General features: G+C 44.2%; 1 non-coding gene across 1 annotated transcript; it reads left to right on the forward strand.

The window, feature by feature from the left end:
• Window positions 1–428: 428 nt before the first annotated feature.
• On the forward strand, window positions 429–503 carry Trnal-caa (transfer RNA leucine (anticodon CAA)). The gene has a single exon. It is a non-coding gene; the product is annotated as a tRNA-Leu (tRNA).
• Window positions 504–11,129: the final 10,626 nt, after the last annotated feature.

An 11,129-nucleotide genomic window follows, 5' to 3' on the forward strand; every position in this document is an offset into this window, starting at 1 on the left:
TGCAGTGACGAAAAAATAAATGGCTAAAAAGAGTCTTAACATGACTGAAAAGAACTTAAAATGACTGCTAAAAGTATTCTAAAACTGGAAAGGTCGCAAATCCAATAATGTATTCTAACAAAATCTTTAATCTTGTAAGATACAAATCATAAGTTGGGCGTTTTAGATGAATTACGATCGATGAGCACTGTATCCATAAAATTTACAGCAAACGATTTTGTGTTAATCTTATATTGTACTTGAAGAGCTGCAGAGTGAAAATCTCATTCTGGAAACATCTCCCAGGCTGTGGCTAAGCCATGTCTCCGCAGTATCCTTTCTTTCAGGAGTGCTAGTTCTGCAAGGTTCGTAGAAGAGCTTCTGTAAAGTTTGGAAGGTAGGAGACGGATACTGGCAGAAGTAAAGCTGTGAGTACCGGACGTGAGTCGTGCTTCGATAGCTCAGTTGGTAGAGCACTTGCCCACAAAAGGCAAAGGTCCCGAGTTCAAGTCTCGGTTGGGCACACAGTTTTAATGTGCCAGGAAGTTTTATATTGTACTTATTTGTTGTTTATATGTGCCAACGTACATAAATGCGTCGAAGTATAGAAATAAGCTGTCAAAATTTTACTGACCTTTATAAGTCCTTTTATACAAGCACCACACTCTATTACAAGGAAAAGGAGGGATACTCAGAAAAAATGCTCCTGTCGGAGCACAATAAAGGCGAATATGTTCCTGCTTAAAAGGTTCTGACAGAAAAGTGGGGAACCAGCTGATTGTATCTCCACTCCGCCTTTCGCATCAAACATTTTGCCATGTGAACATATCTGCACCTTTTTGTGCCGAACGAGTGTTGATCGAAGAGGAGATAGTCACAGTGGGAGAGAAAGAGAGAGGAGACAGTGAAGCGGGACAGAGAAAGTAGCAATGAAATAGAGACGGATGAAGAAGAGGGAGCCAAAGAGAGAGGAGATAGTGTCTGGCAGTGAACGACAGTGGCAGTAAAAGTGAAAGAGAGTGGATGGAGATAGAGGCTGTGGGAAGACAGTTAAATGAAAAATACAGATGAGTGCAGACCGTTCATAGACTTGTGGGGTTTGGATTCTCTCAGGCCTGTGAACCTTAACATGAAAGTGTAGGGGAGGGCGCAGTTTGGATCTAATATGGGGAGCATTGTGGAGACAGAGGGGAAAGAAAGGCAAAAGGAGACATTGTAAGTGAGAACAGACAGTGGCAGTGGGAGATACTGTAAATCAACGGGAGATAAAGGAGACAGTGGCAGAGAGATACATACAGTGACTATGAGATGGAGATGCTGACTATGAAGGCTTAGTTACAAATGGAGACTGGTTGAAAGGTCTTGTGTTAAAACAGAGAGAATACGTTCGCGTGTCACAATTTTTGGATTGGAAGTCTGAATGAGAATTGAGGCTGCTGCTTACCACCTTGTCTGTCAAAGTTTTTTTAAAAAAAGAACATATTTGCCTCTTTTGTGCTCCGTCGGGAGTATTTTTCTGTTCGATTTATAGTTATAATAATAAGTTACAGTGACAGCTCCGCTAATGTTTCAATTTAAATACTATTAAATATTAAATGTTCTTCATTTCACTGCAATGGTTGAGGCATATGTTATGCACGTCTACCCATCAAACATTTACTGTTCTGAAAACAAAACAGTTATAAATAGGACACGCTAATCAGCTTACAGTTACTGAGAATGTTAACAGAGAGAGGTGTAGAACTGCGACCAAGCGGAGTAGCACGCTGGGCTCCATTTTGCCCGGGAGCTGCTGAGGCAGTGGAGTGACGAGAGATGACGCAACTATATATACTGCGAAGGTTTTCGACAGCTCAAGCGCCGTATCTGTAAACGACAAGCCACTCTAATCACTGCATCAGCTGATCTACTTCAGATTGTGATTGATGTAATTAAGTAAGTGTGATTGCTGGCTAATAGTTTTTCAAGTAATCGACAGAAAAATATCTAATCTTCAGTAACTGCCACACAGTCTGCTAACAAAAAAATACGAGATCACATGACGTAACGATGTGGCGCTGTGATTGAGACATTACATTTGTGTTTTGGAGCAGCTGAAAAAAATCTCTTACTCTGTATTTGCATTTGGGAGGAGCATAAAAGAATCTGTTTCAAATAACTCGGACTCGACCTGTTATTTGTACGTGTAGAATTGTGCAAAAAAAGCGCATCTAACATGGAATATGAACTACTGAACCAGTAAGAAGTAATCGCCATGACTGAAGAAACGCCCAATCTTATCGTCGCGGAGTTACCTCTACATATTCACCGCACGAAACGACACATTGCCTCCACTGGCGAATGAGTGGTGGGTGTCCTGATTGAAGAACTCGTCACATTAACTACACTACCGGGAAGTTGTTCCGCCTTTCCTACCACCTCACAGTCTTCCTGGATGTGCCATGTAGTTAGCTCGTCGTGAGATATAAGAGGAAGGGCTCGCTGGATTGAGTGTGAAGGACAAGTTTTGTATCACAAAATGACCGCACTGGCCAATGTTTGTTTTGAAGTTAGCAACGCGTCGTACCGTTTGACTTTTTGCGTGATATAGCTTCAGAAATTTTGTCAAAAAATCCTGCCGACATTTTTCGCCATTTGCCTGTCCTTCAAAAGCATGATCTGTCAACAGTAAACAACGATGTCCGCATGGATGATCAACATGAGCTTACTCAGTGAAATGTGACATGCGGTGATGATACTGAGTACTTCCGCAGGTTGATCTACTGCTGATATAGCTGTGAGGGTGGCAAATCTGCGACATGCAGGGTGACTCAGATGCCCCCTGAGAATTCCCAGTATATTGTTCGTGGCTATTATTAACTTAAACGTGCCTGTGATGGTACTTTTGTAATGTTACACTAAATGCAATTAAGTTAGCAGTTCGCTCCAAATTTAACCCTTGCAGTCACAGCCCTGAAGAATACTACGATGTGATTGTTTTACGCTGTTGGAATTCACAAAAGTGTTGGGTAAAATTTACATAAACGTCAGTTTTACAATCTGTAGGTGCTCGACTAATTCAGTGGCGAAACAGGCCCAGTCAGTGAAGACCAAGAAAGGTCGAATATGGGAAATAATTCATGGAGACGCAAATCTTTGTGCAGTGGTAGGAGGCAGTGTGATGTAAGTTTTTCTTGAAAGTACGGCTTCTAGCGACAAAGTATCCCAGTTCGAAATTTAACTACATTATATTTTCTACAATAAGGTCCTGACTAATAGTTCGCGCACAGAGAGCGAGAGAACATGAAAATCTGTTGGGTGGTTTTTGAAGGTCGAATATACCATTGTGGGTTTCATAAAGCAATGTCGTTAGTGGCAACCGAATCTCCCTGCGTAAGATATCATTTTGCTTCCATTAACGTTTTCGTATGGGTACAAAGGGTACTCGTAAAGTCCTAATCACCACCTCTAAAAATTGGAGTTATGTAAGTCCTTTTTGTTTTTGCATGTCTGCTATCCTGGCACCTTCTGAAATCTCCAAGCCACACTACACACACAGCATGCCAAACTGAGTGACGCGGCCCACTGATAAATTGGAGCCTCATGCGATAATGTTGCAGGTGTCTCAGCTCAATCCAAACGGCTATAAAAGTTATCAGGATTTGTCTAACACAGCCGTAAACACGGATACTAGAGTGCATGGTAGCTGTGACGTCACCGTGAACCCTCCGCTCGCCGCACTGCATTGAAGCTTACACTGATCAGTGAGAACGTTATGACCACCTGCCTAGTACCAGTATGTCTACCCATGGCACGGATAACAGCAGCGACGCGTCGTGGCACGGAACTAATTATCTAACTAATAGTGAGGCCTTCGTACATAGCGGGAGGGAGTTGGCACCACATCTGCACATACAAGTCACTTAATTGCCGTAAATTCTGGGGAGGGCGATGAGCTCTGATGCAATGTTCAACCACATTCCAGGTGTGTTCGATCGGGTTCAGATCTGGGGGAACGAGCAGCCATAGTGCTCCTCGAACAACACCGTCACATTCCTGGCCTTGTCACATGACGCATTATTCTGTTGAAAAATGCCACTGCCGTCGGGAAACATGATCGTCGTGAGGGAGTGTACATGGTCTGGAACCAGTGTGCGATACTACGTGGCTGTCATGGTGCCTTGCCCGAGCTCCACCCTTGGATGCCCACGAGAATGCTCCTCAGAACATAAAAATAGCAGGTAGATGCTATTTTCCTATACTTCCGGAAGACGTTCGATACAGTTCCGCACTGTCGCCTGATAAACAAAGTAAGAGCCTACGGAATATCAGACCAGCTTTGTGGCTGGATTGAAGAGTTTTTAGCAAACAGAACACAGCATGTTGTTCTCAATGGAGAGACGTCTACAGGCGTTAACGTAACCTCTGGCGTGCCACAGGGGAGTGTTATGGGACTATTGCTTTTCACAATATATATAAATGACCTAGTAGATAGTGTCGGAAGTTCCATGCGGCTTTTCGCGGATGATTCTGTAGTATACAGAGAAGTTGCAGCATTAGAAAATTGTAGCGAAATGCAGGAAGATCGGCAGCGGATAGGCACTTGGTGTAGGGACTGGCAACTGACCCTTACCATAGACAAATGTAATGTATTGAGAATACATAGAAAGAAGGATCCTTTATTGTATGATTATATGATAGCGGAACAAACACTGGTAGCAGTTACTTCTGTAACATATCTGGGAGTATGTGTGCAGAATGATTTGAAGTGGAATGATCAAATAAAATTAATTGTTGGTAAGGCAGGTACCAGGTTGAGATTCATTGGGAGAGTCCTTAGAAAATGTAGTCCATCAAAAAAGGAGGTGGCTTACAAAACACTTGTTTGACCTATACTTGAGTATTGCTTATCAGTGTGGGATCCATACCAGATCGGGTTGACGGGGGAGATAGAGAAGATCCAAAGAAGAGCGGCGCGTTTCGCCACAGGGTTATTTGGTAACCGTGATATCGTTACGGAGATATTTAGCAAACTCAAGTGGCAGACTCTGCAAGAGAGGCGCTCTGCATCGCGGTGTAGCTTGCTCGCCAGGTTTCGAGAGGGTGCGTTTCTGGATGAGGTATCGAATATACTGCCTCCCCCTACTTATACCTCACGTGGAGATCACGAATGTAAAATTAGAGAGATTCGAGCGCGCTCGGAGGCTTTCAGACAGTCGTTCTTCCCGCGAACCATACGCGACTGGAACAGAAAAGGCAGGTAATGACAGTGGCACGTAAAGTGCCCTCCGCCACACACCGTTGGGTGGCTTGCGGAGTTTGAATGTAGATGTAGATGTAGAGTCCCCGCCAGCTTGTCTCCGTCCCTCAGTACTGGTGTCAAGGAGCTGTTCCCTTGTAAGGCGACGAATTCGCACCCTCCCGTCGGCAGGATGAAGAAGGTATCGAGATTCATCAGACCACGCAACGCTCTGCCACCGCTCTAACATCAAGTGCCGATGGTCACGTGCCCTTTTCAGTCGTAGTTGCCGATGTCGCGGTGTTAATATTGGTACATGCATGGGTCGCTGGCTGCTGAGGCTCATCATTTGGAGAGTTCAGTGCACTGTTTGTTCAGACACACTTGCACTCTGCCCAGCATTAAATTCTGATGTTAGTTCCGCCACAGTAACGCCATCTGTACGCTGCCCAGCCTCGTGCCGAGCCTTCGGCCCACAACAATCCGCCCTCAGTCAAACTCGGATAGATCGCCCGCCTTCCCCATTCCACTCACGTACAGCACGCTCACTTATACTATATGCACGATGCGTGTGTCTGACCAGCGGTCATTCCTCGCCAGGTGACGCTGCTATCGCCTGGACGAGTTTCTGTCGATATTAGGTCGGTGGTCATAATGTTCTGGAGATCAGCGCACAGGCACAAGGCGCACTCATGTCTGACTCATACGCACAGGTATGAATGTGATAGAGATTTTCCAGGTACTGTTGTTACTGTTATTGTCACTGGGCTTTATATTAGTTAGACTATTTTTTATGGTCGGTGAGATGTAGCTTTAAAGTCTCCGAACTACGTTTATTTTCAAATTTTTTACCAACTTAGTTTTAAAAACACTAAGGCTTTAATCAATAAAAGCTGGTGGAAAGCTAAATTGCCAGTCTTCTTTTTAGTAGTAACTTCACTAGGAAGAGGGTATTTCAATACGGCTCTGACAAAAGATAACATTATAAGATATGCAACGTAAAGTCTCTGCCTTTTCAATATCTTCGGATGACCTGTTAGTATTTTGTCCTCTCACAACCACTTGTTGTTGAAAGTCAGAAAAATAACACTCAATAGCTTTTAGAACATGTTTAATTTCATGTAACTCAGTCCTAAACCGAGAGAGACAATTCCGCAAATCTGCATTGTTTTGAATAAGGTCTCTTATTTCTGTTTCCATAGTTTTAAATTGTTGGTGTAAGCACTAACTGTCGAATTTACAGCAGTGTTTGTTTTCACGGTTCATGTTTTGTCTAGTAGTAATTTCTTCATTAGTTGGTAGTATATTTACCTGATAAGTATCTTCTACTTCTTTATGGTAGCTTCGTTTCTGTGTCGGCAGCTCGTGGTCACGCGGTAGCATTCTCGCTTCCCACGCCCGGGTTCCCGGGTTCGATTCCCGGCGGGGTCAGAGATTTTCTCTGCCTCGTGATGACTGAGTGTTGTGTGACGTCCTTAGGTTAGTTAGGTTTAAGTAGTTCTAAGTTCTAGGGGACTGATGACCATAGATGTTAAGTCCCATAGTGCTCTGAGCCATTTGAACCATTCGTTTCTGTGCCTGAATATTTCTCTCATTGTTAGGCTCATCACTACGTCCCAAATCAGCACCGGAGGATGGTAGATCTAGAAATAGAGCAGCAACAGTCTTCATCTTACGTTTCGAAGCAATATTCAACAATTTACTTTTCAAATCCCTTTCAAAAATCGAACCAGTGAAATGTATTGATCAGATATGAGCATTTTCAACTCAAAACAAATCTGCACGTATACAAGCATTTATTCATTTTCGTTTCGTCTCATTGTGTTTAGGAAATAGACGAATCTCAACTTACTTAGTTGTTTGCTGTGGTTACTATAACGATCGCTCAGCAAGCCGTGAGTATTCATTTAAAAACTTACTCTAAAAAAATCCCTCAATACGCTGATAAATACGACGTGACTCTGAACTCATGACTAGTCACTAATAAAACTTCACACTGCCGTGAACAACTTTGGTTTTGCAGGACAATACGTTATGCCATTTGCAAGCAGCTGAGCGCTGGTTGGGTTCACTCTGACGTAATCAACGCTGCTTCCTGCTGCTAGTAGCCTTAGTGATTCCTACGATGTGTTCTACACCACTAGTACACGTGCCTAATGTCGTATACAGCCCCCATTAAAAACGACGTCAATCGACTCGACTAAGTCTGAAGTAGTTGACACCATGAATCCTGCAGGGCTGTCCATAAATCCGTAAGAGTGCGAGGGAGTGGAGATCTCTTCTGAACAGCGCATCGCAAGGTATCCCACATGTGCTCAGTAATGTTCATGACTAGGGAGTTTGGTGGCCAGTAGAAATGTTTAAACTCAGAGTGTTCCTGGAGCCACTCTGTAGCAATTTTGGACATATGAGACGTCGTATTCTTCTGGTGGAATTGCCCAATTCCGTCGTAATGCACAATGGACACGAATGGGTGCAGGTGATCAGACAGGATGCTTACGTTCGTGTCGTCTGTCAGAATCGTATCTAGATGTATCAGGGATCCCATATCACTCCAACTGCACTCGCTCCACACCGTTACAGAGCCTCTATCGTAATGAACAGTCCCCTGCTGACATGCAGGTTCCATGGATTCATGAGGTTGCCATCATACCCGTACACGTCCATCAGCTCGATACAATCTGAAACGAGACTCGTTCTACCACACATGTTTCCAGCCGTCAACAGTCCAATGTCGGTGTTGACGGGCCCAGGCGAGGCGTAAGGCTTTGTGTCGTGCAGTGATCAATGGTACACGAGTGAGCCTTCGGCTCCGAAAGCCCACATCGATGATGTTTCGTTGAATGGTTCGCACGCTGATACTTGTTGGTGGCCCATCACTGAAATCTGCAGCGATTTGCGGAACGGCTGCACTTCTGGCAAGTTGAACGATTCTCTTCAGTCGTTGTTGGTCCCGTTATTTCCGGATATTTTCCGGCCGCAGCGACGTGGGACAGTGTTTTACAGGGTTCCTGATATTTGCGGTACACTCATTAAATGGTCGTACGGGAAAAGCCCCACTTCATTGCTACCTCGGAGATGCTTTGTCTCATCGCTCGTGCACCGACTATAATACCATATTCAAACTCACTTAAATCTTGATAACCTGCCATTTTGGTTGCAATAACCGCTCTAACAGCTGCAGTGGACACTTGTTGGCTTATGTAAGCGTTGCCAGTCGCAGCGCTGTATTCTGCCTGTTTACATATCTGTATTTGAATACGAGTGGTTGTATCAGTTTCTTTGTCGCTTCAGTGTAGTAGCCGTTAGCGTATTTCCGTTGATGCTGAGAACGAATCATGCCATGGCTAACGTATCAACGATGATGAGGCACCGCGTTTTGCTTCCTCTAGCAAGCCGGCCGGAGTGGCCGAGCGGTTATAGGCGCTACGGTCGCAGGTTCGAATCCTGCCACGGGCATGGACGTGTGATGTCCTTAGGTTAGTTAGGCTTAAGTAGTTCTAAGTTCCAGGGGACTGATGACCTCAGAAGTTAAGTCCTATAGTGCTCAGCCATTTGAACCATTTTTGAGCCGCCTGTAGCGACGTGCGACAGTAGCGTGGCTCGAGGATTTCCATGTGTTCCAGGGTAGCAGATATGCACCTGCCTGAGACTTTGACTATGCCTCGTGAGCAAAAACACTGTACTCTTTGGCTTATTAAAATTGTGATGACGAGCTGTGACTAAGGTAAAACCCCTTTCGCTACTGAACTAGTTGCTTACCCACGCTGGTACAGCGCACTGTGTCCTGCTCTGGGCTAGTGCTCCGTGTCAATTGATAGTGAGTCTCGAGACGTTTCAACGGTAAATTAATCACCGCTGAACCTCCCATCTTTTCAGGAGGATTTTCTGATGCCATGGCATTTTGAGAGGGCACGTCGAGACAAAATTTAATTGACGAATACTACAGGTACACATGAGTGCTCTACAAGTATATAGATACTGTTCTTCGTATCTCCCGATAACAAGAACTTTTTACTCCGTTCCCTTAAACAGATTAGTGAGATTTAACTATACTGCAATGTGTGTGGTATCAAACAGTTTAAAAAGGGTATAAAATGGTATTACTTTCTATGTATGACATTTGGTGCTCCCTGAATAACGCAATGCAAGCACCATGTGTCTCATGAAACTGACCCACAGTCTATCGCTACAGACAATGCAGGTGTATTTTCCTGTGTGTTTCCAAAGTCAGAATCGCAACAGGACTGCTGGTTCACGTTATGATCGTTCATATGAACTGTTCACTATGAGGCAGCACATGAGAACAAATCCAGTCTCGTCACGAAAGCGCGTTCCTTTAAATTTATTTATTCATTTACATCTGTCCTGGAGGTCGTGGGTCTAACTGTGGTCAAGTTCTCGCTGTGCAGCCTGTACTTAAGGAAAATAAAAGTAATTTAATTATACATACAGGGGTAAACTAATGGTGAATTCTGGGCATCATGTTGGAGAGGCTTGTTTCTGTTTTATGGAGATGATTATTGTGGAATATTGGGTGAGAGGTTTTTTTTTTTTTTAAAAAAAAAAAAATGTTGTAGGGTCGCAGTAAATTTTATAGATGTCAGATGTATTTCTGGGGAAGATTTAATTTACTCGTATTTGTTGGGTGGCGGATACTATTGTAACATGGTAGCTTAGATTGGTCGTGGCTTCATGTAAGCTACAAGGAGTAGGGTGAGCTAGGACTGACATGTGGGGTTAACATCGCTGATAATGCCTTAAGTCTAGCAGGGCGGGAGGGAGGGGGGGGGGGGGTGGCGGACGGACTAATGTGCTATGGGAAAGAGTCTAGGGTGTTCAGAGATGGAGAAAAGGTAGGACGTGTTAATAGAGACGCAACAGCAAGCCAAAGTTCTCCTTAATGAATGTTGGACCTCTATTTGAGGGGATGTTTAGCCGTTCTTAGTGTTTGAGGGTGTGTGGCACGTTCATGAACAGGTGCGGGATACGGGTGCTAGTAGTCAGTTGCAAAGTGCCTGTCATTCTTGGATTTGAGCCATGTAGTGGCAGCTGTCAGCACGTAAGTATAGGTCGGTGTACGGCTTCTTCCGGTACACGCTGCTGCCAAAGTGCCGTCAGCTCTTCTTCTAACCAGGAAGTCCAGAAAGGAGCGCACTTTATCCATCTCTACTTCCACTCCACTGTGGATTTAGTGTTCTGGTGTATGGAATTGAGGTGTGTGTGGAACTCGTTCAGCTTGTCACATGGAAGAGACATGCTGAACGAGTTCCTCACACATCTCAGTTCCATGTGACCCTATGAGCAAAGTGTCATCTACATACCGGAAGAAAGAGGTATATTTGCACTGTGCTGATTCTAGGGCTTCCTCCTCGAAACATCCCAGGTGCGTATTGGCGTCAACTGGTGAAAGCGGACTCCCCATGGCTACTCCTTCCGCCTGCTGGTAGTAGGTATAGTCGCGAAGAAAGGTTGGTCGCCTCTGTGTCAAATTTCTGGCCAATAAATTGTAAGTATTCTTGTGAAGATTCTCTGGTAAAACGAGATACAACATCTAAATTCACAAGGATGTCCGGATCCTTAAGCTTGAAATTGTAAAGGCGTCCAAAAAATCCGCAAGCTGCGAATGTGATGTGAGCACTTCCCCACGTAATGGCTAATCAAATCCTTTAGTACTTTGCAAGTTAGTATGTCGGGGCACCAATGTTGTTCACAATGGGACGTAAAGGAACCCCCATCCTTGTGAACCTTCGACAGTTGTATTGTCGCCTGGAGATGGAAGAGGTGCTAAATTCATATTTTCTTGTTTGTGAAAAGATACGAAGTGACAAACGCACAAAATCGAATAAACTAATATAATAGTCATATTTCCGATGAAACAAAATCAAAGAAAATACAATGGTCATTGTTAACACTAATTGTGCAAAGACCG

The sequence above is a fragment of the Schistocerca gregaria genome, chromosome 1, assembly GCF_023897955.1.
Source record: "Schistocerca gregaria isolate iqSchGreg1 chromosome 1, iqSchGreg1.2, whole genome shotgun sequence".
Taxonomy (NCBI): Eukaryota; Metazoa; Arthropoda; class Insecta; order Orthoptera; family Acrididae; genus Schistocerca; species Schistocerca gregaria.